Genomic DNA, 22,829 nt, shown 5'->3' with positions numbered 1-22,829 from the left:
CTGGCATGTAACATTGAAAAGGTCACAGAGGAGTAAACTAAGGGCTGGGGGAAAGCCAACAGGTGTGCGGGAGCACAGGGTTCAGACAGACACATCCCTTGGGGAGGATTTATTAAAGAGGATACTCTATATCCGAGTAAAGAGGAGATGCTAGAAGTTGATAAAGAACAGGTAGGAACTGAAGAGAAAAGTCAAATGAAAAACAGCCCCATTCAATTACATCACATGAAGGCAGAAAATTAAATGTTGACAAATGTTATAAGTGCTTGTATATAAATGCAAGAAGGCCAGATACTAAGATGGTGGAACTTGAGTACCTGGCATTAAATGAGATTACTGATATAATAGGCCTCATAAAAACTTGGTGGAATGAGGATAATCAGCGGGACACGCTAATACCAGGCTACAAAATATATAGGAATGACAGAGTAGGTTGGGCTGGTGGTGGAGTGGCACTATATGTAAAAGAAAGCATAGAGTCAATTATAGTAAAAATCTTAAATTAATCAAACTGTACTACAAAATCTCTATGGATAGAAATTCCATGCTTGAATAATAATATAGCAATAGGAATATACTATGGAGCACCTGACCAGGATGTTGGCGGTGACTGTGAAATGCTCAGGGAGATTAGAGAGGCTATAAAAATATAAAACTCAATGATAATGGGGGACTTCAACTATCCCCATATTGACTGGGTACACGTCACCTCAGGATGGGACACAGAGATAAAATTTCTAGACACCTTTAGTGACTGCTTCTTGGAGCAGCTAGTCCTGCAATACACAACGGGAGAGGCCATTTTTGATTTAGTCCAAAGTGGCGCCCAGGCTGTGGCCCAAGAGGTGAAGGTAGCTGAACTGCTCGGTAATAGCGACCATAATGTAATTAAATTTAACATCCTTGCCAGGGGGAAAATACCAAAGAAACCCACCACAGTAGCATTTAACTTCAAAAAGAGGAACTACACAAAAATGAAGAAATTAGAGGAACATGATGAAATGCCTGCGAGCTGCATGGAAACTTTTTAAAAACACCATAATAGAGGCTCAAACTATAGGTATATCTCAAATTAAAAAAACACTCTGAGGACCAAAAAATGCCACCAGGGCTTAACAACAGAGTAAAAGAGGTGGTTAGAGACAAAAAAAAAAATCTTTTAAAAATTGGAAAACATATCCTACTGAGGAAAATAGAAAGGAAAATAAATTGATGGCTAGGCAAGTGTAAAAGTACATTAGGCAGGGCAAAAAAGAATTTGATGGGCAACCAGCAAAAGACAAAAAGAGCTGTTAGGGTCGGTACTGGGACCAATGCTGTTCAACATATTCATAAGTGATCTGGGAAAAGGCGTGCACAGCGAGGTGGCAAAGTTCAAGGTAGTTATCTCCAAAGCTGATCACAAAGAGTTACCAAGGGATCTCACAAAACTGGGTGACTGGGCAACAAAATGGCAGATGAAATTCAATGTTGATACAGGCAAAAATAATGCGTATTGGAAAACATAATCCCACCTACACACAAAATGATGGGGTCTAAATTAGCTGTCACCACTCAAGAAAGAGATCGTGGAGTCGCAGTGGACAGTTCTCTGAAAACATCCGCTCAGCGTACGGTGGTGGTCAAAAATGCTGATAGAATGTTGGGAACCATTAGGAAACGGATAGATAATAAGACAGAAAATATCATAATGCCTCTGTAGCCCTGGTACCCCACGCCATAAATACTGTGTGTGGTTTTGGTCACCCCATCTCCAAAAAGTTAGAGTAGAATTGGAAAAAGTACAGAAAAGGGGGGAAAATGCGTAGGGCGCATGGAACAGCTGCCAGACGAGGAGAGATGAAAAAGACCAGGACTGTTTAGCCTAGAAAACAGTCAGCTATGGGGGTAGGGAATGAGAGAGGCCTATAAAATCATGAAGAGTGTGGAGAAAATGAATGCAGAAGTGTTATTTACCCCTTCAATTAACACACAAACCAGCGTTCCCCTGAAGAAAACAAACCAAAGTAAGTACTTCTTCACACAATGCGTTGTGTGGAATTGTTGCCAGGGGATGCTGTGAAGGCCAAAAGCATAACTGGTTTCAAAAAAACAATTAGATAAGTTCATGGAGCATAGGCACATCAATGGCTATTAGTCAAGATGGTCCAGGCCTTGACCCCATTCTCTGGGTGTCCCTAAACCTCTGACTGACAGAAGCTGGGACTGGATGACAGGGGATGATGGATCACTCGATAAATTGCCCTGTTCTGTTCATTCCCGCTGAAGTATCTGGCACCAGCCACTGTCTGAAGACAGGATACTGGGCTAGATGGACCACTGGTCTGACATAGTATGGCCATTCTTCTGGCAAGTGGGGGTGTGATCAGAGCCAGTGGTCAGTATACATGAAAGTACACTTGACTAAAAAGAGATTCTGTGATCCAAATAGGCCTGCCTGAAAGGGTATTTACTGCATGTGTGGGAGGGACCTTACAGATGGGTGTGTATCACAGTAAAGGGGAAAGGACTGGATTTAAAAGGGCCCAGACAACTTATATTTGAAATCTCTATCTGCTCTTTATGTGAATGTTTGTACTTATGCAACTTTAACTTCAAAAATCCTCACCTTGTACAGGATCATGCTGGAGGGGACCCCCCTATTCTTGTAACCAGCAAGCAAATCCCTCTAGAGTGAAAGCAACAGCCAGCTACGCACCTAGTTCAAAGTGCATCCCCGTTCAACAACCACTGAAACGTCTGTCGAACAAAGTAGCCCCCAGAAAGAGGTGTAACATTTGCAAAGATTGTCGCAGATCAAGAATCTTCATTCCCAAGGTACCATTGCAAGGGGGTGTTTCATTATGCTTTACAAATTTGTTTATGGGTTTGATTAAACTACATAAGGATTTTAAGACCAAGCTACAAATCCAGAGGGCGTTCACTATATTCAATAGACAAGGGTTTGTGATTTTTTCCTCCTAAGAGCTTTAAGTATATAACAAATACAATAAACCTTAATATCCAAACCAGGAAATAGCAAACCAAAAAAAAAAAAAAAAAAAAAGCAAAACGCTAAACATCAGAGAGAGGAGATGATCAGTGGCTGTGTCAAGTAACATGATGTGCTTGAGAATTTTCTTCGTAATTATAAATAATGCAGTTATAATTGGGCTCTGAAAAAATGGCACTTACTTCCTTGGTATTAAAATGTCTATCAGTAACAGAAGGCAGCATGCTGTTTATTTGGATCAGAGTTTTTCTTAGTTAGAGAGACAAGTTTGGAGCCAGTCTCCATCTTGATGTTTTCTCATGTGTGTCTGTATTTGCAAAACTAATATATCCCATAGCTGGCCATTCAGGCGTTATCAGCTTGCTCTCTCTTCTTCCAGTGGGGTGAAATAATACATTATGTAGCCATTCCACATGTGAGTGAGCATTTACAGGATCATGAGCTACAAGAAAGTAGCCCCAGCCCTGTAAGTACTTCCCTTATGGGCAGACTCTAGCACCCATTGACCTCAGTGGGGTTCTGCACAGGTGGAAGGGTCCACCAGCATGCAGCTCCTTGCAGGATCAGGGTTATGTGGATTTACACCAGAGTAAGAGAGATCACAAACTGAATCTGTGAGCGTAGCCATCAGATAGAGGACTCCACTCCCCGGTAAAGTCCACTCTGGTTCCAGACTTGGAGTAGACATAACAATGAGCCGGGGAAGTTTGTTTGCCAAATATGTGACAAAATAGATAAATATATATATACCAAAGAAAGCCTTTAGAAGTTTATACAAAGCTTCCAACTGCACAGAACCCTCCTTTCAATCACGTATTTCTTCCCCAGTCCCAGAAGTTTTGAAAAATGACGACAGTATAGAGAAAACTTTCCAGTAGAAACTATTTTTTTCCCTTTAAACAACATCCTCTGATGTGGGATAAATTTACAGATTGGCTTTTCATCTAGCAAAGCTACCAGAGGCATATCCGCTTGGTTAACTGGCCAGGAAGAAAACTAATTAAACTGAATTATATATGTAAAAACCCATCCTTTTTGCTAAGGGAGTGTAGTGAGCTCCACAATAATCTCCAGCATCCAAACTCCACAACAGATGATCATCAAGTTTTCTCTCCACTCTGCTACCATTGTAAGTTCCTTGGGAGGCCAGAAGCAATGCTGATCATGTCTCAGTGTCACAGCCAGTGTGTTCTGGGTCTCAGAGGAACACGGCTGAACGGGAGATCAGAGTTTTGTGAACTCCCCGTGTTGTGTGCACTTTCTGAGTTGAGTTTAATGGGGTTGCCGCAGAACACGTAAGGAAAGAAATGTGATCAGGTGTCCCTTGAACGGAGGGAAGCTGAGGTGGGGGGCAGAGGTTGGAAGATTGTGTCGACTGAAGTGCTGCTGTCTATCACAAGACCAAATTCGGGTCAGCAACTAAGCATGCGCTTCCTTTAAAGCGTGCTCTTCAGTCCTACTGACTTCAATGGGACTTTATCACATGCCTGTGTGCTTTCTTGCATCAGGCCCTAACAGAGCTGGTGAAACCATGACAATAACAGATTCAAATATATTCACCGATAAGCAGATTGACATCATTCCATTGCCATTTGCGGAGTCGTCCCCTTCCTGACCACCAGGTACTTGTGAAAATGTTCGCAGATCCGAGATGTTCCACACAGTTGAGCTTACATGGCTGTTTGGTTGCAAATTGGTACCTCGGCTAGATCTTCTTCTGCCTACTCCTTTGCACTAAGAAGACCCCCAGCTTCATTACCCTGTTCATCTGCTTCTCCCACAGCCTGATCCAGGTGCTCTGCCATCCTGCCCCTGAGCCTGGAATGCCCCCCTCCCCCAGCGAACGTTCAAAGCCCCTCCTTTACGACCCACTTATGCCAACATAACTTAGACGGCTGTTTACTCTGAATTAAAAAATAAACCTTATATCCATCATTGTGTGCACTAGTCCTCAGTGAGTAACCATGGTTACTCACTGGTGTCACCCATTCATCACTCCCCAGCCTTCCTGTCTTGTGACCCCAGCATTAATAGAACGGCACGAAAGGTTTTGGAGAACTTTTTTTCAACCAAAAAATGGCCCCTTTTTTCCCCTAAAAGAAAAAGTTTTATGGCAAATTTTTGTTTCGTTCCAAATTTTCCACGTTAAGAATGAAAAGCAAAACTCCCATGCAGACATTTTCTTTCTTGCTAGCTCTCCCCTCCCTAAACTGGGGAAAATATTATTGTTGGTTTTCTGTTGGAAGAATGTAACATTTCTGCATGGAATTTTTGCAGGGGAAAGTGCATTTCTTTTGAAATGTGTCATGGAAAATGCATACCCTATTACAAGCAGCTCATTAACATCACATCCACTATTAATATGTATGCTGCTCAGGGCAGGGATCATATCTTTTTCCTATTCCGGGAAGTGCTTAAACTTGGGTGAAGATGAATTAATAATCATATTAATAATTATTTGAGTCTGGATTTTAAATGCAAACAAGCAGCATACATTGTGTGTTCTCAGGTCACCAACAGAAGTCGATGAGAGTGTGCAGTGTGCTGATCCTCAGAGAATGAAGTCAGAGCCTCAAGGCCTGGGTGGAAGCTCAGCTCCGTATGCAAAGACATGTGAGCAACTGCAAAGACAAATCACCAGAGAGACACATAAGTGGCCACTTAGATCCCTGATCATCAAAGCACATAAGTACGTTCTTTTCTTTAAGCATATGCGTAGTACCATTGACATTTAAAGAACTAGTAAAATACACGTTACGCATGTGCTTAAGCGCTTGCTTTCCTGGATGAGGGCAGCAAGTCTGATCATTACGTGTGTAAGCTACATGACCAATTCCACCTTTCTGTAAAAAATGCAATTCTGGGCCTATAACCCATTGAAAAATCAGACCTTTAATGTTAGTTTATTGATGTCCTTTCTTTCTGGTTTAATCATGTGCAGAAAGGGTGCAATGTCCTTGTCCCCACAAGCCCAGAACCTTATAATTATCTCCTGCAAATTGGTGCAGTGCAAATGACTTCATTTCCAAGAGTGCAGTATGGATGGACACATTTTCAATGCACAGCAGAGAGAGTTAGGAACAGCTTCCATCATTCAACAGCACTCCCTGCCAAACAAGAATAAAAGTTGTAGACAGAATTAGAAACAGCTCCCTTTACCAAATGTGTATTTGAGCTGAGTGAATATTGCAACACACACACACACACACACACAATGTTTGGCAGGTGTTTGTTCACTGTGAATGAATTTGCTTTGACACGCTGCTTCTGCATTCACTTTCTTCAGCTATTCTAGCAAAATAATTTACTGTTCAGAATCAGCAAATATTAGAGAATATTTAGAGAAAGCACATTTGAATTCACAATCATGAGTCTCAAAAACCCGATGCTAACCGTTAGGGTCATCCAGTTAGAGAACAGACATATATTTAACTCTGCATTGCTCTGAGGCTACCTATCACCCCCTGACCAATATAGCATCATTGCATCCCTATGCTCCCATGTGTCTGTATCCACCTGTTGTCTCTTGTCTTATACTTAGACTGGAAGCTCTTTGGGGCAGGGACTGTCTTTTTGTTCTGTGATTGTACAGCACCTAGCACAATGGGGTCTGCTCCGTCCATGTGATCAATGGTATGTCTACACTGGTCTCCAAACCCAGGTCTATGGGACATGGGCTTGTGGACTGAATGTTTCCAAGCCCATATTTGAGCACTCAGGCTGCCCTGTAAACCTGGGTTTACAATTGCTGGGCCTGGCTCTCCCAGGCATCCTGCTGCACTACTCAGAATCTCGGACTCAGCTCTGGAGCTTTACCTGCATCCACAATGCAAAATGGCAGGACTCGGACCCACGTCCCAGCAGGTCTGACCCCGCCACCCCAACATACATATAGGGTCCTAAGACTTGGGTCCTCCTGAGTGCTTGCTGACCCAAGTCAGAGATTGGTGTGTAGCCATAAGGGGGGTTTGGACTCAAACCTGTACCTGAATCAGAGCCCAGACTTCGTGTGCAGTGTCAACATACCCTATATGTCCAGTCAAAACTGATCAGCACATCCCAAGTTCTGAATGTCATGTATTAAATATTCATAATGAACTACTCGTGAATATTCTACAGCCCAAGAATTATTTGCCAAGATTATCCAGCTAGTAGTAGTGAATAGTGAATAAATTGGAGAAAATCATGACATGTTCATGGACAACGTGGAAAGGAAAAAAAGGAATAAAATTGTCAAATAAATGATTCATTACAAAGTGATTCACCTACATTTTATGTTTATATTAGCATATTAAATAGCTATATCCACACGCACAACTTCTTTCTCTTTACTTTGCATTTATAGAAGAGTCTGTAACAGGAGTCTTCATGGGGTCGGTGTCATTGGGTCCGACACTACTAGTGCTGAAACTGAAGACAAACCTTCCACTGAATTCAGCGGAAGAATGACTGAGCCCTGCACATTTTGTTATAAAGATCTAATTTCCCTCACGATCTCAGTGACTGAAACTCTATATGAGCAGGAGTGTTGTAAGCAAGACACGAGAAGTAATTCTTCCGCTCTACCCCACACTGATTAGGCCTCAACTCGAGTATTGTGTCCAGTTCTGGGTGCCACCTTTCAGGAAAGATGTGGAAAAATTGGAGAAAGTCCAGAGAAGAGCAACAAAAGTTCTAGAAAACATGACCTATGAGGGAAGATTGAAAAAACTGGGTTTGTTTAATCTGGAGAAGAGAAGCCTGAGAGGGGACATGATAACAGTTTTCAAGTACATAAAAGGTTGCTACAAGGAGGAGGGAGAAAAATTGTTCTTCTGAACCTCTGAGGATAGGACAAGAAACAATAGGCTTAAATTACAGCAAGGGCAGTTTAGGTTGGACATTAGGAAAAACTTCCTAACTGTCAGGGTGGTTAAGCACTGGAATAAATTGCCTAGGGAGGTTGTGGAATCTCCATCATTGGGGATTTTTAAGAGCAGGTTGGACAAACACCTGTCAGGGATGGTCTAGATAATACTTAGTCCTGTCTTGAGTGCAGGGGACTGGACGACATGCCCTCTCGAGGTCCCTTCCAGTTCTATGATTCTTGTGAAACTCCTGCTGTCTGTATGGGACCCTTCAGTGACATATTGTTAGCCCTGAGCTACAGGAATTACTAGTGTGGAAGATTTCAGAGTAGCAGCCGTGTTAGTCTGTATTCACAGAAAGAGAAAGGAGTACTTGTGGCACCCTAGAGTGTGGAAGAGTCAACCCTCTGTGGTTCCTGCATTACATTACCACAGTCACCTTTTGGAAGTCTAAAGCTGCTGACCTTGAGCTCACAACAGCAGATGGATGGGAATTTGGTCTTTTACATTCCAAGTAATACAGTCATTAAAACGGGAGTCAAGAAAATCACAAGGTTCATTTTATATAGAACAAATTTCACATAAATCTGACGGGCTTATGCACTTGCCTAACTTGAATTCAGTGGGACCATTCGTGCTTAAAATTAGGCACACGCTTAAGTGCTTTGCTGGATCAGAGCCATAAAACACAGACTAGGTCAAATGGAGGGAAGTGACAAAGAAAGGTTAAATCTCTCCGTAAGGCAAACAAATATTATTGACACCAGCAAGATGCTCCTGGCCACTGATTTGCTGCTGCTCTGCTGTGCACGTGTTCCCAAGGGAATAATTATCCCACTTGGGTTTGCCAGCTCTTGATAATACGGAAGGCAAACACAGCTTTCCTGTTTGGGGCTTTATAAATACCCTGAGCACGTAAACAACCAGCAGAGGGGGAAAAATGGTCAGCAATCCTCTTTTACTAGAAATGGGATTGGAAATATGGTAATCTTCTAAATGGGCAGGACCGAGGAGTTGATAAACATAACTCCTTTTTATTATGGTGATGAGGTCGCTAGAATGAGCGTAATCCCAGTCCAACTGTGCCGGTAGATTGCTGTCAAGCTTCTCCCAAATCATCACATTAGTCTGATGGGAGAAAGTAAATGAGCTCTCCCCTGGCTGTGTTGTGTAATGCCATGGAGCAGGGCACAAGGTGAGCATTGGGCTCTGCACTTTTCTTTGAATGTTAATTAGTTAACGTTCAGTTCACCTTTGAAAGTGTAAAGTATTATATAAGATTTATTGTTATTACCATCTCTCAGTACAATAAATAATAGCTATTAACATAGGTCTAAATATACTGTAAGAACAAGGAATTGCCACACTGGATCAAACCAGTGGTCCATGTTGCCCTGTAGCCTCTCTCTGACTGGGTCTGGTAGCAGCTGCTTCACAGGAGCCATTGAATTTCAAGAAGCAGCTCAGTGTGGCTAGTTGTCCAGCGAAGGTGTTAGAATCTCAGTCCCTGCCCCAGAGATCTCACAATCAAATTAGCTAAGACACAGTAAGGTTTAGGAGAAAAACCTGATGCGTGGAGAGGCAAAGTGACTTGCCCATGGGCAAAATGGAGGTCTGTAGCAGAGCTAGGAATTGAACCCAGGTCTCTTAATTCCCAGGAGAGTGGGCTATTCACTAGACCACACTGTCTGACACAAGCATTGAAATAACAACTAAATACAAACAAGAGGAACAATGACAACAACAAAAGATGATTGAGCGACTTACCATGAAGAGCAAAATAAAATGACCAAAGACAAAATCCCTCTGCGCTAAATTTTGCATTGACACCTTTGCTCTATCATCAATATAGGTCCACAGACAGCAGAATTTATAGCCTGGCCCACAAAGGATGATCATGCCAAGATGTGGAATGGAGCCTTATTAAAGACTAAAGAGCAGGAGAAGATTTGATTTTATATATAAAGCTAAAATGCAGCAAAAAAGAAGCTCTAGGCACCCTGACAATTAGTCTACTGTCACCATAACAATGAACACTCAGCAGAACTGAAAAAAATCATATATGAATAGCACATAAACTCAGCCCACGAGAGACACAAAAGCATTCTACACAGTAACAAATTAAACCATTCAACTAGTAAACCAAAGCAACAAAGTAGCTCCCTCGTTATCTCTTCAATCTTTCTCAAAAACATTTCAAGGAAATAGCTTTTTGCACCATCCCCAGAAAGTCATGAAGTTTGCACCTTTTTGGACTGAGGCAAAGCCAGAGAAGATGACACAGAGAAGGAGTAGGACAGAATACTCCATGACCAGATGGAAGATTAGTAGTTGCTATTCTTTTTAAGTTAATATTCATTGTTGTTTGGGCTTGATCTTGAGGCACAAATCATTCTGAAGTTGCAAAATGATCCAGAAATATATTTTGGATTTTTCCTCCCCAAAGTAGATGTTATTTTTGCACCACTCTGCAGAAGCTGATTGTAATTTAAGATCACCACATTCAGTGTGCAGATTCTTCAAATGCTGGTGAATGAGTTTGGCTTTATTTCCAGTAATTATATTCCCAGATAAAAACCATGTTAAACTGGAGATGAGGTTGAGTACATATCAGTAATTTACAGGGATGTGGAGCATTGTCAACCCCAAAGGTTAAAAAACCATGAGTCAGGACCCAAAAAATCATGAAATTGACTTCAGAACCAGGAGTGTGGACTTTTTTCAAAAGAATATTACATTTTAGATTCTTTTTCTTTGGCTTTTTGGTTTTTGGAGCACTCACTTCACATTTTCAAGCTTTTCTCTTGCAACTATAATGGCTAAAAACTTACTTTTTTAAAATATAAAAGCAGATTCTCAAGGAATCTGTTGATTCTAGCAGTCAAGGCTTTCAGAAAAACACCCAGTATTGTGAGACTCACAATAAAATTTGCAAGAGTTAACAACTGACACTGTATTTATCCCCAACACAAGCGTTACTATCCTGTCAGCAGCCACCATCTTCTCTGAAGGCAGCTTAGCTTCATTCTCACTGGAAAAAATGGGAGCAGGTGGCCATTTTGAAAGTTCTTTCTGGAATTTTCTCTTTGTCAGCCTCTGCTGAAGGAGAAATTTACAATTATAAAGAAAAGTGGCAAAAATGACCATTAATCTTAAAAAAAATTCTTCAGCTGTGGCCAAAGCATGAGATCTGTGTGAGTTTTAACTATCTGGTAAGTTTGAAGAGTCTGTGTTACTCTCTCATGAAGATCGTTTGAAACAAAGAAATGGTCTAACGCAGTATATTAAAATTTCTTGCAGGACTGATTTTTAAATTTAATTAATAAATTAACAAATTCTCAATTCTCAAGAAATTCATACTGTACTCAAAGAGTACAAGCCCTTGACCACAGTGACTGTGTCACAAGCGCTCAGCTAAAGTGGGAGCAACTGAAGAACACAATCTACGATGCAGCTCTGCCAGTCTTTGGGAAGAAGGAAAACAAGACCAATGACTGGTTTGACGCATATTCCAGTGGGTTGACACCAGTCATAGAGGCCAAACGCACAGCCCAAACCAACAACTAGAAAGACCCAAATGAAAAACACCTTACAAGCGTTGTGAGTGGCAAAAGAACCAAGGTACAACAAACTGCTCGACCCTGCGCCAATGACAATTGGCTGCACTTATGTGAAAGCATCCAAGTAGCAGCTGATGCAGGCACATCAGAAACATGTATGACGGGATCAAGGGGGCTTTAGGTCCAATTTCAAAGAAGACAGCCCCCTTGAGATCAACAACAGGGGAAACAATCAACGACCGCACCAAGCAGATGGATCGCTGGCTGGAACACTACTCTGAGCTTTACTCTCAGGAAGATATTGTTACAGACACAGCCATCAAAAGCCTGCCTGTTATAAACCAACTTGATGATGAACTGACTGTTGAGGCTCTTAGCCTTGCCATAGATGGCCTCCCCAATGGAAAGGCCTCTGGAAAAGACTGCATACCGTCCGAAGTCATAAAATGCGGAAAACCTATTCTACTTCATAAGCGGCTCTGCCTGTGCTGGGAAGAAGGCAAAGTACCACAAGAAATGAGAGATTCCAATATCACCACTCTATAAAAACAAGGGTGACAGGAGCGACTGTAACAACTATCATGGCATTTCCCTTCTTAGTATTCGGGGGAAATCCTTTGCCCGAGTAGTCCTGAACAGACTTCAGATCCTTGCAGACAGAATCTATCCTGAATCACAGTGTGGCTTCAGAGCTGAAAGGTCTACTATCAACATGATCTTCTTGCTGAGACAACTGCAAGAGAAATGCAGAGAACAAAAGAAGCCCCTCTACATAGCCTTTGTTGATCTCACAAAGGCTTTTGATTTTAGTCCACTTCTACTGACATTCGTGCTTCTAGAAAAGATTGGATGTTCCTGCAGGCTCTTAAGCATGATTCAATCCTTCCACAAAAACATGTAAGGCACAGGCCAATATGATGGCTCAGTGTCAAAAGCTTTCCAGATTCGTAGCAGAGTTAAGCAAGGCCATGTACTTGCCCCAACTCTGTTCAGAATCTTCTTCTCCCGGATACTGAAACAAGCTTTTGGTTCCTCAACTGGGGGAATCTACTTGCACACAAGATCTGACAGAAAGCCGTTCAGTCTTGCAAGACTCAGATCTAAAACCAAGACTCGGGAGGCACTTATCCAACACCACCTCTTTGCTGATGATGCAGCAGTGACAACTCACACAGAAGCTCATCATCAAAGCCTAATGGACAGTTTTTCCAAAGTCTGCCAAGGCTTCGAGCTTACTAGAAGCCTAAAAAGGATTGACATAATGTGCCCAGGAGTTGAGGAAGCACCCTCCAACAAGATCAAAAGCTATGAACTCGAAGTGGTGAACGAGTTCACATACCTGGGGTCCACTGTCGCAGTCAACCTTTCACTTGAAACAGAACTCAACCATCCACACTGGAAATGCCACCACAACAATGCCTAGACTGAACAAGAGGGTATGGCAAAACAACAAACTGACAGAACACACGCAGATCTGTGTGTATCGTGCATGTGTTATCAGAACATTTTTGTATGGGAGTGAGACATGGACCTTATACTCTCATCAGGAAAAGAGGCTCACAACTTCCATATGCGTTGCCGTCATTGAATCTTTGGAATCTCCTGGAGGGACAGACTCGCCAACTCTGAGGTGCTCAAACGGGCCAGCATACCCAGCACGCAGACACACCTCTGCTGGCTTGGGCATGTGTGTCAGATGAATGATGGGTGCATCCCAAAGGACATTCTCAAGGATGTGTGCAAGCGAGACCTCAAAGAAATGGACATGGATGTGGGCAATTGGGAAGATCACACTCAAGACCGCAGCCTTTGGAAATAAGAGCTTAACAAAGGTCTCTGGAGTTATGAGAGGAAGCCGTCCAGCTTAGCAGAGGAGAAAAGAGCTTGCAGAAGGCAGAGCCCAAAGGGTTAAAACATCACCTTTAAACGTGACAGATTTGGCAGAGATTCTCTCTCTCAAGTGGGTCTTTCAGCTATGTTTGCAGCTACCATAAAACCAACCGAGTAAATTCTTTACGTCTCGGGGGCTCCTACCCATGGTCTCTCGAGACTGAAGGATGCCTACTACTACTAGTCAAAGAGTAAGTGCCATACATTTGGGGTTGTGCTCTTCATACATAACCAAACATCTGACGCTCTGCTTTGGGTGCAAAACTCAGCTCGACCTTTTTTGTTGGTGCAGATGGTCAGCATAAATGTAGTGGTCAGAGCTTATCTTAACTATTTTTCCAATTCTTGGGATCTTTCCGTTTCCTCCCTAAACTTCCCAGTGCCTGGGTGTCTCTACTTTACAACCCTTGGTGTTAGAACTCTTGTTGGGGGCGGCATTCCTGACGTGGGGGCACCTTAGCAACAGTGGATCATTTTCCCCTTAATTTTAGTGATGAAATCCCCAAGTTTCACCCAAGGCTGGCTTAGAACGGGGTGAGTTAAATCTCAGGCCTACACAGGGGTACACGTATCTTTCAGGGGCAACATCAACTCATCCAGATACTTGCCTAGTTTTACAACCGGCTACATAAAAAGCACTAGCAAAGTCAGGACAAACTAAGATTTCATACAGACTGTGAATTGTTTACACCGCTCTATATACTAACACTGAAATGTAAGCACAATATTTATATTCCAATTGATTAATTTAATAATTATATGGTAAAAATGAGAAAGTCAGGAATTTTTCAGTAACAGTGTGGCTGTGACATTTGTATTTTTATGTCTGATTTTGTAAGCAAGTAGAAACTTGGGGTACGCAAGACAAATCAGACTCCTGAAAGGGGTATAGTAGTCTGGAAAGGTTGAGAGCCGCTGCTCTAGAACTGCCCTGAGACCTCCAACGCATTTCACACTGGACACATCCCACACATCACATGAGAACAGATCTAAGACATTATTAATTGAATGTGAGAGCTACAGTCTCCAGACAAAGCCTGTTCCATTAGTACATATCATGGCCTACTGCATAGGTATAAAAGACTTCATAGAAATTAGTCAAAATACAGTATGTTCGGCTCTGCTTCTGAAACAAAATGGGTTATTTAAATATGTTCGTTAAATGCAGAGTAGTGTTGGATGATAAAGATAATTAAGTATTGAAAATGGAGTGACTCCTTTGATTGTAAGGGAAGGAAAAAGAGAAAGATGGTCTCTAAAGCACAGCCTTTGGATCTGGACTCACTCCTTTTGCAATAAAATGCATCTACCTTATCTGGCAAGTCAAAGAAATCTTTCATTATCACATCCCCCGCCCCACCCCACCCCCACACACAAAAAGAATATGTTTAATTAGCTGTAGGTGGGTTCCCTTATTGTTCCCTATCTGCCAGAGAAATATACTGAGTATTAAAAGGAAAAAAAGGTAATAATAAAAAATGCTATTGAGTTTGTGCAGTGTTATTAGCTCACTCCCAGTCTACACACTCCAGCATGACTCCAAGCAGTGTCCTCATTTTCCCCAACACGTACTTTTCGACGATGGGAAGAACATGATGCTATTCACTAGGCGGCACTCTTCTCTCCGTCAGTGCTGAAGTAATACCCTCGTGTGGTGTTAAGCACTGCCCTCTTTGTGGTGTAACACTGAGGGCCCAGCTATCTGGTAGTAATGAATCATTGAGACTTCTCACAAGAAGGGAGTCCAGGCCAAGTTCCAATCTGGATCACTGCATTCTCTGTGCCTACTTTGCCACTCCGGCTTAATCTGACTAGCGCCCTCTTCCCTTCCCAAAATGTTGTGTCCTGTATCTCTGTGCTATTCAACACATCACCTAGAGGGACCTAGATAAATTAGAGGATTGGGCCAAAAGAAATCTGATGAGGTTCAACAAGGACTAGTGCAGGGTCCTGTACTTAGGATGGAAGAATCCCATGCACTGCTACAGACTAGGGACCGAATGACTAGGCAGCAGTTCTGCAGAAAAGGAGTGGGGGTTACGGTGGACAAGAAGCTGGATATGAGTCAACAGTGTGCCCTTGTTGCCAAGAAGGCTAATGGCATTTTGGGCTATATAAGTAGGAGCATTGCTAGCAGATCGAAGGACGTGATCGTTCCCCTCTATTCAACATTGGTGAGGCCTCATCTGGAGTACTGTGTCTACTTTTGGGCCCCACACAACAAGAAGGATGTGGAAAAATTGGAAAGAGTCCAGCGGAGGGCAACGAAAATGATTAGGGGGCTGGAGCACATGAGTTATGAGGAGAGGCTGAGGGAACTGGGATTATTTAGTCTGTAGAAGAGAAGAATAAGGGGGGATTTGATAGCAGCCTTCAACTACCTGAAGGAGGGTTCCAAAGAGGATGGATCTAGACTGTTCTCAGTGGCAGCAGATGACAGAACAAGGAGTAATGGTCTCAAGTTACAGTGGGGGAGGTTTAGGTTGGATATTAGGAAAAACTTTTTCACTAGGAGGGTAGTGAAGCACTGGAATGGGTTACCTAGGGAGGTGGTGGAATCTCCTTCCTCAGAGGCTTTTAAGATCAGGCTTGACAAAGCCCTGGCTGGGATGATTTAGTTGGGGATTTGTTCTGCTTTGAGCAGGGGGTTGGACTAGATGACCTCCTGAGGTCCCTTCCCACCCTGCTATTCTAATGGATTCTATACACGACCAGCTCTAGGCACCAGCAAAGCAAGCACATGCTTTGGGCGGCACAATTCCAGGGGCAGCCATCCTTTTTTGGGGGGCAGCATTCTGGCCACCCTTTTGGGGGGGGGTAGTTGCACTCTTGGAACGGCAATTTTTTTTGCTTGGGGCGGCAAAAAACCTAGAGCCGGCCCTGAATCTATAGCTGCATCTTACTGGTGACTTGGGCAATTCCTATATGGGTGAGATCCTCAGCTGCTGTAAATTAGTGTAGCTCCACACTGTTTTAGTACGGATTTTAAAACAACAGCCAGCCCATATGCATATTTATCCTCATCTAATCTTGCAAGCTAAGTTAGAGAGGCTTTCCTCTGAAGTTACATCACAATCCCTTAGCAAGCAAAGATCCTCCTGGGACTAATTGTGGTTCCCTTTGACAGCATGCCCTGCTATTTTTCTTCTAGTCCCTACCTCACTTGTCTGCAAAAGTCTGTCTTAAACAGATGAGCAGCCCTGCTATTCCAGAAGGACTCTGTTACCATCATGTTCAATCATTTCCTGTTTCAGGACCCAGGTGCGAAGTCTCCTGGTGCCTCAGACAGGCTTTTCCTGGTGGGAAGGAGCATGCAATGAGGCCTGTCAAAGAGGATGGATGCCCCTATGAAGACTTTTCCATTGCTGGGTGGTTGAACTCATTCAGTCTTAATGGACTGTAACCATTGGCCTGACAGCTGTCTCTTGAGGGGGCTAAAACTCTGAGTGGATGGGGGCCCCTAACACACAATCTTAAAAGGGAAGCAGGTCAATCTCATTTTAGATACAGATTGAAATATGCAATTACTACCGATACTTATGGTCACAGAGTTTAAGGCCAGAAAGGACCACCAGGTCATCTAGTCTGCCCTCCTCAGTATTACAGGCCACCACCACCCACACACCACAACCAAAATTAGACCAAAGCATTACAGCCCACAGAAGACTAGATTACCGCATGGCACGGGTCACCTATTGGCACCGCTTAGAATGGAATTATGGGAATGTTTAGAGACCCTTTATGTTACGATTTAGCTAATGAAAGTGAGTCTGGGTTACCAAAAGGACAACAATGCCTGGTGCATGCAACAGAATCTGCTGAGGAAAAAAGGACCACCACCACAATGTTGAGCAGAGGAAACAGTGGACATAATTTACCCAGGACTTTAGAAAAGCTTTGGCGGCAATGACTCATGAGAGCTGAATCTACAGAGTCAATAAAACGTGGTGAGGGGGAAGAGTTTCTTGGGCGAATAAAAAGATCAATCCTCAGTGGAGATATCAAAGACTACTGGGAACACAAAAGCTTCTGGGTCCAGGGTGGCATCTAGTAAAAAGCTGCAGTAATCAGTACTATAGCGTTAGGATCCATTTTATTCGCCTCCTGTATTCTTGCCCAATTTAGTTTGTAAGCTCTTTGGGGAAGAGACCATCTTTTTTGTTCTGTGTTTGTACAGCACCTGACACACTGTGGTCCTGGTCCATGACTAGGTGCCACAGTAATGCTGTTATTAATTAATACTTAATAATAAATAATTAAAAATGGAAGTGAGGTTATAAATATTATTTTATAACTTGACAAGAAAAAATTCATAGGGCAAGATGCTCTTAGAACACAAGTGTCTGAAAAGCAGAACATTCAAAAGATAAGAATGCCCATAAAGGTGACCTGCAAAGGACAAAGACAGTGGGATCATGGCCTCTTTGCAGTCATGAGATCCATAAAGAAGGCATGAAAAGGCTGTCTTTGTTTCCCTTCAGTGCCCCTTTAACTTTTTTTATTGATTGTTTTTATCTTAGGAATATCAAGTTCTGTTCTCCTTGGTTTTACTGGAGAATTCCGTGGCTGACTCAGGGTGCTGGATTGAGAGCTGTCTCAGACCTTGATTGTAGGGATGAAGGCTACTGCTGAATCCTTAGCAAAGAGAGTCTTTCTCCCAAGTGTTAGTAAAATAGGTTTTAACGAAAACCCAGGGTTTTAAACAATCAATAAAAGTTACTTCCCCTCTTAATTGATCAGGTATTGTGAATCAGTATGATCACTGGTATAGCTGATGTCATAGTTCGGATCACATTCTAGTTCTCTGTAGGCTCTTTCAAGGCAGAAAACACTTGGATTTCTAATGTAATAACAATTGTGCTTGGATTTTACAACAAATCTTTTCAAGTTTTTATAAAGAATGGGAACAAAATGCTGACCCCTTTTTTTTCCTTCACCTGGAGAAAAAATATCATGTCATAGCTTATAAAAAACCATCTTAAACCCAGGGAATTAAAAAGTGAAGGATATATTTAAGAATCATCTCTTCTAACAAAATACAGCCACACTGTCTGGAGGACTGTGGGAATGTGCCTTTCTATTGAGTTCTCCTCAAACTCTCCTTTGCCCACATTTCACTTCTTAGCCTTCACCTTTCCCTTTCTATTTTTTCCTCTCACTTCTATTTCATGTTCTCTTTTCTTTTGTCAGGAACAGATGACTGATTCATGCCACTGCTGCTCACTAATAGGCATGTCAATCATTGTGATATCTTAAGAAGTTTTCTAAAGTAACTCTTGTATCAGAGTAAAGTGAAGACCCTGTATTGGGGCATCTGTATCATTGTTCATTCCTTTCTTTCTCAAGTGATTTATATGTACCTCGAATGATGCTTAAATGAAGGTGTCTTTACTGCAATACTCACAGCAGGGTCCACAAATTGTAATTTGAGGTAGTCAGAGCAGGATACGGGAGTGTGCTTGTACAGAAAATGTTGACTTTTCTCTGAAAAAAAATCTATGCCAACTAGCAATAATTTGGTTAATGTCACCAAGGTGCCTTATGGGAGTTGTAGTTCAGATGCCTCCTGGGAGCTGTAGTTCAGATGCCGCATTTTTCCATTCTCCTCCACTGGGCAGGCTCCAGGACATCATCTTCTGTTTCATTCAGAGAAACTTTTTGTTTTGCATGCGTGCGGTTTTTTTGACAGAAACAAAATCAAAACAAAAAAAAAATCACTTTTTCCACCAAAAGACTACTTTTGTTACAAAACAATTAATTTTGCCTAAACCCTTAGCTGCCACCAAAACGCTGTTTCAGTAGAACATTTCCAACCAGCCCTCCTTGCAGTGGAGATGACAGCCACTGGAGCGACTGTTAAGCAGCTTTGGTGGTAAACTGGCCGTATTTTCAAAAATTAAACTCTGGGACACTTTGGTGACAACATCTTTCAGCGCCCTGAAATATTTAAAACACCCAACATTCCTTGTCCACCTTTCAATTCTCTTATTAATATGCATCTTCTCCAATTTAACTAACAATTTCCCACCTGGAATTGTATCAAATGCCTTACTGACGTCCAGGTAGATTCGATCTACTGCATTTCCTTTGCCTAAAAAAACACTTTTCTCAAAGAAGGAGATCAGGTTGGTCTGGTACGATCTACCTTCTGTAAAACCACATTGTGTTTTGTCCCAGTTACCTACCTGAAGCTTGGAAAAACTTCAGAGGGACCTGTTTTGTTCTGAGAGTCCCTTTTCTATTCTTGAGATGCTGATGCATTCAGGACAAAACTGAACTTTAAAATAGATGGCGGCAAGGAACTCCCAGGTTCTTTACAATTCAGCAAATTACTTCTATGTGATAAGAAGTTCCAGGATCTATTCTGCATTAAGATTTCTACCACATGGCAATTGCTATCATTACAAGGGACAACTGAGATTTCATTATTCTAAAGCTTCTGCACAGGGGACTGAATACAACCACAATTCACCCTTTTTAAGGCAATTGTTCAGAGCCTTTAAAAAGTGACAAGTAAAACAAAAATCCCATATTTTTTAGTGCATTTCATACACAAAAGCCTTTGAAAACGTTCCCAGTAGGTTTGGCCATGAAAGAGGTTTCTCTACAGATGAAGAACTCTCATCTCTTGTTATTTTTGTCATGTTCTCCTGGTGTTGTTAAAAGCCTTGGGCACTGAAGTGGCTTTTCATTTTTGGATCCAGCCTGGGGAAAAACTGTAAGGGCAGTTGATATCATTGATATACCAAACGACATACAGGAATCAGTTCATTTACCATGGAAATGCAACCACTTCTGGGGTGGAATGCAAGAGTTTAACAAAAGTCATGTTATTTATTTGTATTGAATTCGTATCCAAGAGCCGCAGGCCTGGGCCAGGACCGCAATGTGACCTCTGTCTCCAAGACAAGTACAAGAACAAGAGACAAGAGTCAGAGACAGACCAACAGGGGGGAGGGATAGCTCAGTGGTTTGCGCATTGGCCTGCTAAACCCAGGTTTGTGAGTTCAATCCTTGAGGGGGCTATTTAGGGATCTGGGGCAAAAATTGGGGATTGGTCCTGCTTTGAGCAGGGGGTTGGACTAGATGACCTCCTGAGGTCCCTTCCAACCCTCATATTCTAGGATTCTAAGACAGCTCAGGGAGCACAAGGAAACTTATATGTCAGGATAGTTTAAGACAGGAAGTGGAGAAGAATATCCTACTCTATTAAAACTGCCGGGGTTATTTATGAAGGCAGAATGTAATAAGTCACATTGGAGTTTGGCCAGGGAACCAATATTTATCACTGCAGTCTTGCAAAAAAGCACCATGGATCTTGAATGATCACAAGTGGTCAGGAGCTGAATTCTACATCTCATCTCAAAGATATTCTAGTTTAACAGGCCGAAAATGCCCTGTTTGCAGTGGAAAGGTTTCATTTCATTTCCCATTTTTTTCATTGAAAAAAGATCTGTAACGGGAACGTAACATTCTCATTTCTTTTTAAAAAGTCAGAGAACTGGATAGCTTTTATGCGGAGAAAACCCCCTAGCGCAGTTGCCTGGGGAAGGCTCAGTAATAACTGAAAGAAGACGTAGCCTTCAAGCTGGGAAGCGAGATCTGTTTTCTATTCCTATCGCTGCCAGTGTCTCTATGGCACTAGAAACATTGTTTCACTTCTCTGTCCCATAGCTTCCCCACCTGTTAAACTGAGATACTCACAGGGTTATCAAGAGGATGTATGCATAAATCATAGTAAAGAATGAAAAGTGGTAAATAATACTTTAAGCACACATTAAAATTAAGAGTGATAATCTCCCTACCTTTCCCCCATCCTTTCTTTTAGGACAGGTTTGTATCACAAACTGTTGTCTAGTAGTTTTGTATATTGCTACACATTTAGGGCCTGAGCCAAATCCAGGATTTCACTAGGACTCATTTTGTTCAACACCTTTCAGGCTATTTGTGTTTATTTTTCTTTTGAATTATACAGTCATCAAAGCCTTTAAAGAAAGATTTCAGAGTAGCAGCCATGTTAGTCTGTATTCACAAAAAGAAAAGGAGTACTTGTGGTACCTTAGAGACTAACAAATTTATCTGAGCATAAGCTTTCGTGAGCTGAGCTGTAGCTCACGAAAGCTTATGCTCAGATAAATTTGTTAGTCTCTAAGGTGCCACAAGTCCTCCTTTTCTTTTTAAAGAAAGCTCTCCAAAATACCAAGTTTTTACATAACCTCTACATAAAAATAGAGATCAGTCCTTCTCCACATCCAAGCACACAGCCATAGCATCATATCAGACTTCTCTCTTTTTCCCCCCTTATGACCAAGCCCTTGCCTATCCTGCTGTTAATTTCTGTACAACATCTCTATTATTCAGCCCTTCCTCTCCACCTCAGCTATCAAGACCTCAGCCCATGTTCTTATCTTTTTTCTTGGTTACTGGAACCTTCCTCTCTTTGGCTCACTCCATTCTCACGTCTCCTTCTAACTGATCCCAAACTCAGGTGCGGAGATAATTTTCCTTTCTCACTATTCAATGTCTTCTCCTGCCCAGAATCTTTTCACTTTTCCAGTGTCCTCCATTAGAAACCTTTGACTGGCCTCTCTCGATTTCCTCAGGTTTCTATTGGTGTCCACTCAAGACTCACCAGCCCCAGCGACCCATCACCCATCTCCCCATTCGCCAACTGTGACCCGCTGAACATTCCACTTAAGCTGGGGTTCTCAAACTGGGGGGCGTGAGCTGTCAGCCTCCACTCCCAACCCTGCTTTGCCTCCAGCATTTATAACGGTGTTAAATATATTTTAAAGTGTTTTAATTTATAAGGGGGAGGGGTCACACTCAGAGGCGAGCTATGTGAAAGGGGTCACCAGTACAAAAGTTTGAGAACCACTGCACTAGAGTGGTCTTCACCCATATATAGTTCAGGCTTCTTCTCTTGAGCAATCTTCATCCAGATCACATTCAGGGTTTCCCTCTTCACCTTCAAACCTCTAGCCCTACCTTCAGCTCTTCCTATACCTTCTTCTAATCATTAGTCTCTACTCAAGTTTCCTCTTCTTCCATTGGTCTCCTTTGGCTTCTCCTCTCTCAGAGTCTTCTTTCATGCTACCCCCTGTTCCTAATGAACACAGCCTACCTTGTACATATTCTGTCTTGTACTGTTGATTTCTTTGGGGCTGTCACAGGATCTACGCCAGCACTCCCATTTTTTGTACCTGCACCCTGTGTTTAGGCTGGTATAATAAAAAGTCCCACCACCTTCTTCAGTGGTTTCACCTTTGTGTCTTTACTTACAGTGTTCTTGTGCAGCCCCAATTCCCCCAACAACAATCACACCATAGACCCCACCCAGCGTCTTCTGGCCCTTGAGGTACCTTCCAGTAGGTAAGGAGACAGAGAAACAGCCCTCCTATTTCCTCCCAGCCCAACCCCTCAGTGAGGTTTTCCCAGGGCTTTTATAGCCCTCCCAATCTTTAGCCCAGCTGTTCCCTCTCAGCCCAGCTTGTTGCTCTGAGCTAGCCCTCATTAGGGCTTACAGCTGGGCTCCCTGCT

General features: G+C 42.4%; 2 long non-coding RNA genes across 3 annotated transcripts in view; one reads left to right on the top strand and one right to left on the bottom strand.

The window, feature by feature from the left end:
- The window catches only part of LOC125620819 (uncharacterized), a 117,364-nt gene extending 111,730 nt beyond the window's left edge, over positions 1 to 5,634 (top strand). The window contains exons 4-5 of the long non-coding RNA XR_012664540.1: positions 2,618 to 2,817; positions 5,502 to 5,634. This is a non-coding gene — a long non-coding RNA (uncharacterized LOC125620819). The remainder of the gene's footprint in view (positions 1 to 2,617; positions 2,818 to 5,501) is intronic.
- LOC142068647 (uncharacterized) overlaps positions 1 to 22,829 on the bottom strand; it is a 64,445-nt gene that overhangs the window by 4,559 nt on the left and 37,057 nt on the right. Inside the window, exons 1-2 of one of the 2 annotated variants that reach the window (XR_012664541.1) lie at positions 5,883 to 5,951; positions 5,487 to 5,613 (exon numbers count right to left, since the gene is read on the bottom strand). This is a non-coding gene — a long non-coding RNA (uncharacterized LOC142068647). Of the gene's footprint in view, positions 1 to 5,486; positions 5,614 to 5,882; positions 5,952 to 22,829 lie in introns of those variants that run through there. The other variant, XR_012664542.1, reaches the window with a different exon arrangement.

Source organism: Caretta caretta, chromosome 12 (assembly GCF_965140235.1).
Source record: "Caretta caretta isolate rCarCar2 chromosome 12, rCarCar1.hap1, whole genome shotgun sequence".
In the NCBI taxonomy this organism is placed as follows: Eukaryota; Metazoa; Chordata; order Testudines; family Cheloniidae; genus Caretta; species Caretta caretta.
Note: the sequence above shows the minus strand (reverse complement) of the source record. Positions and strands in the feature narration are given on the sequence as shown.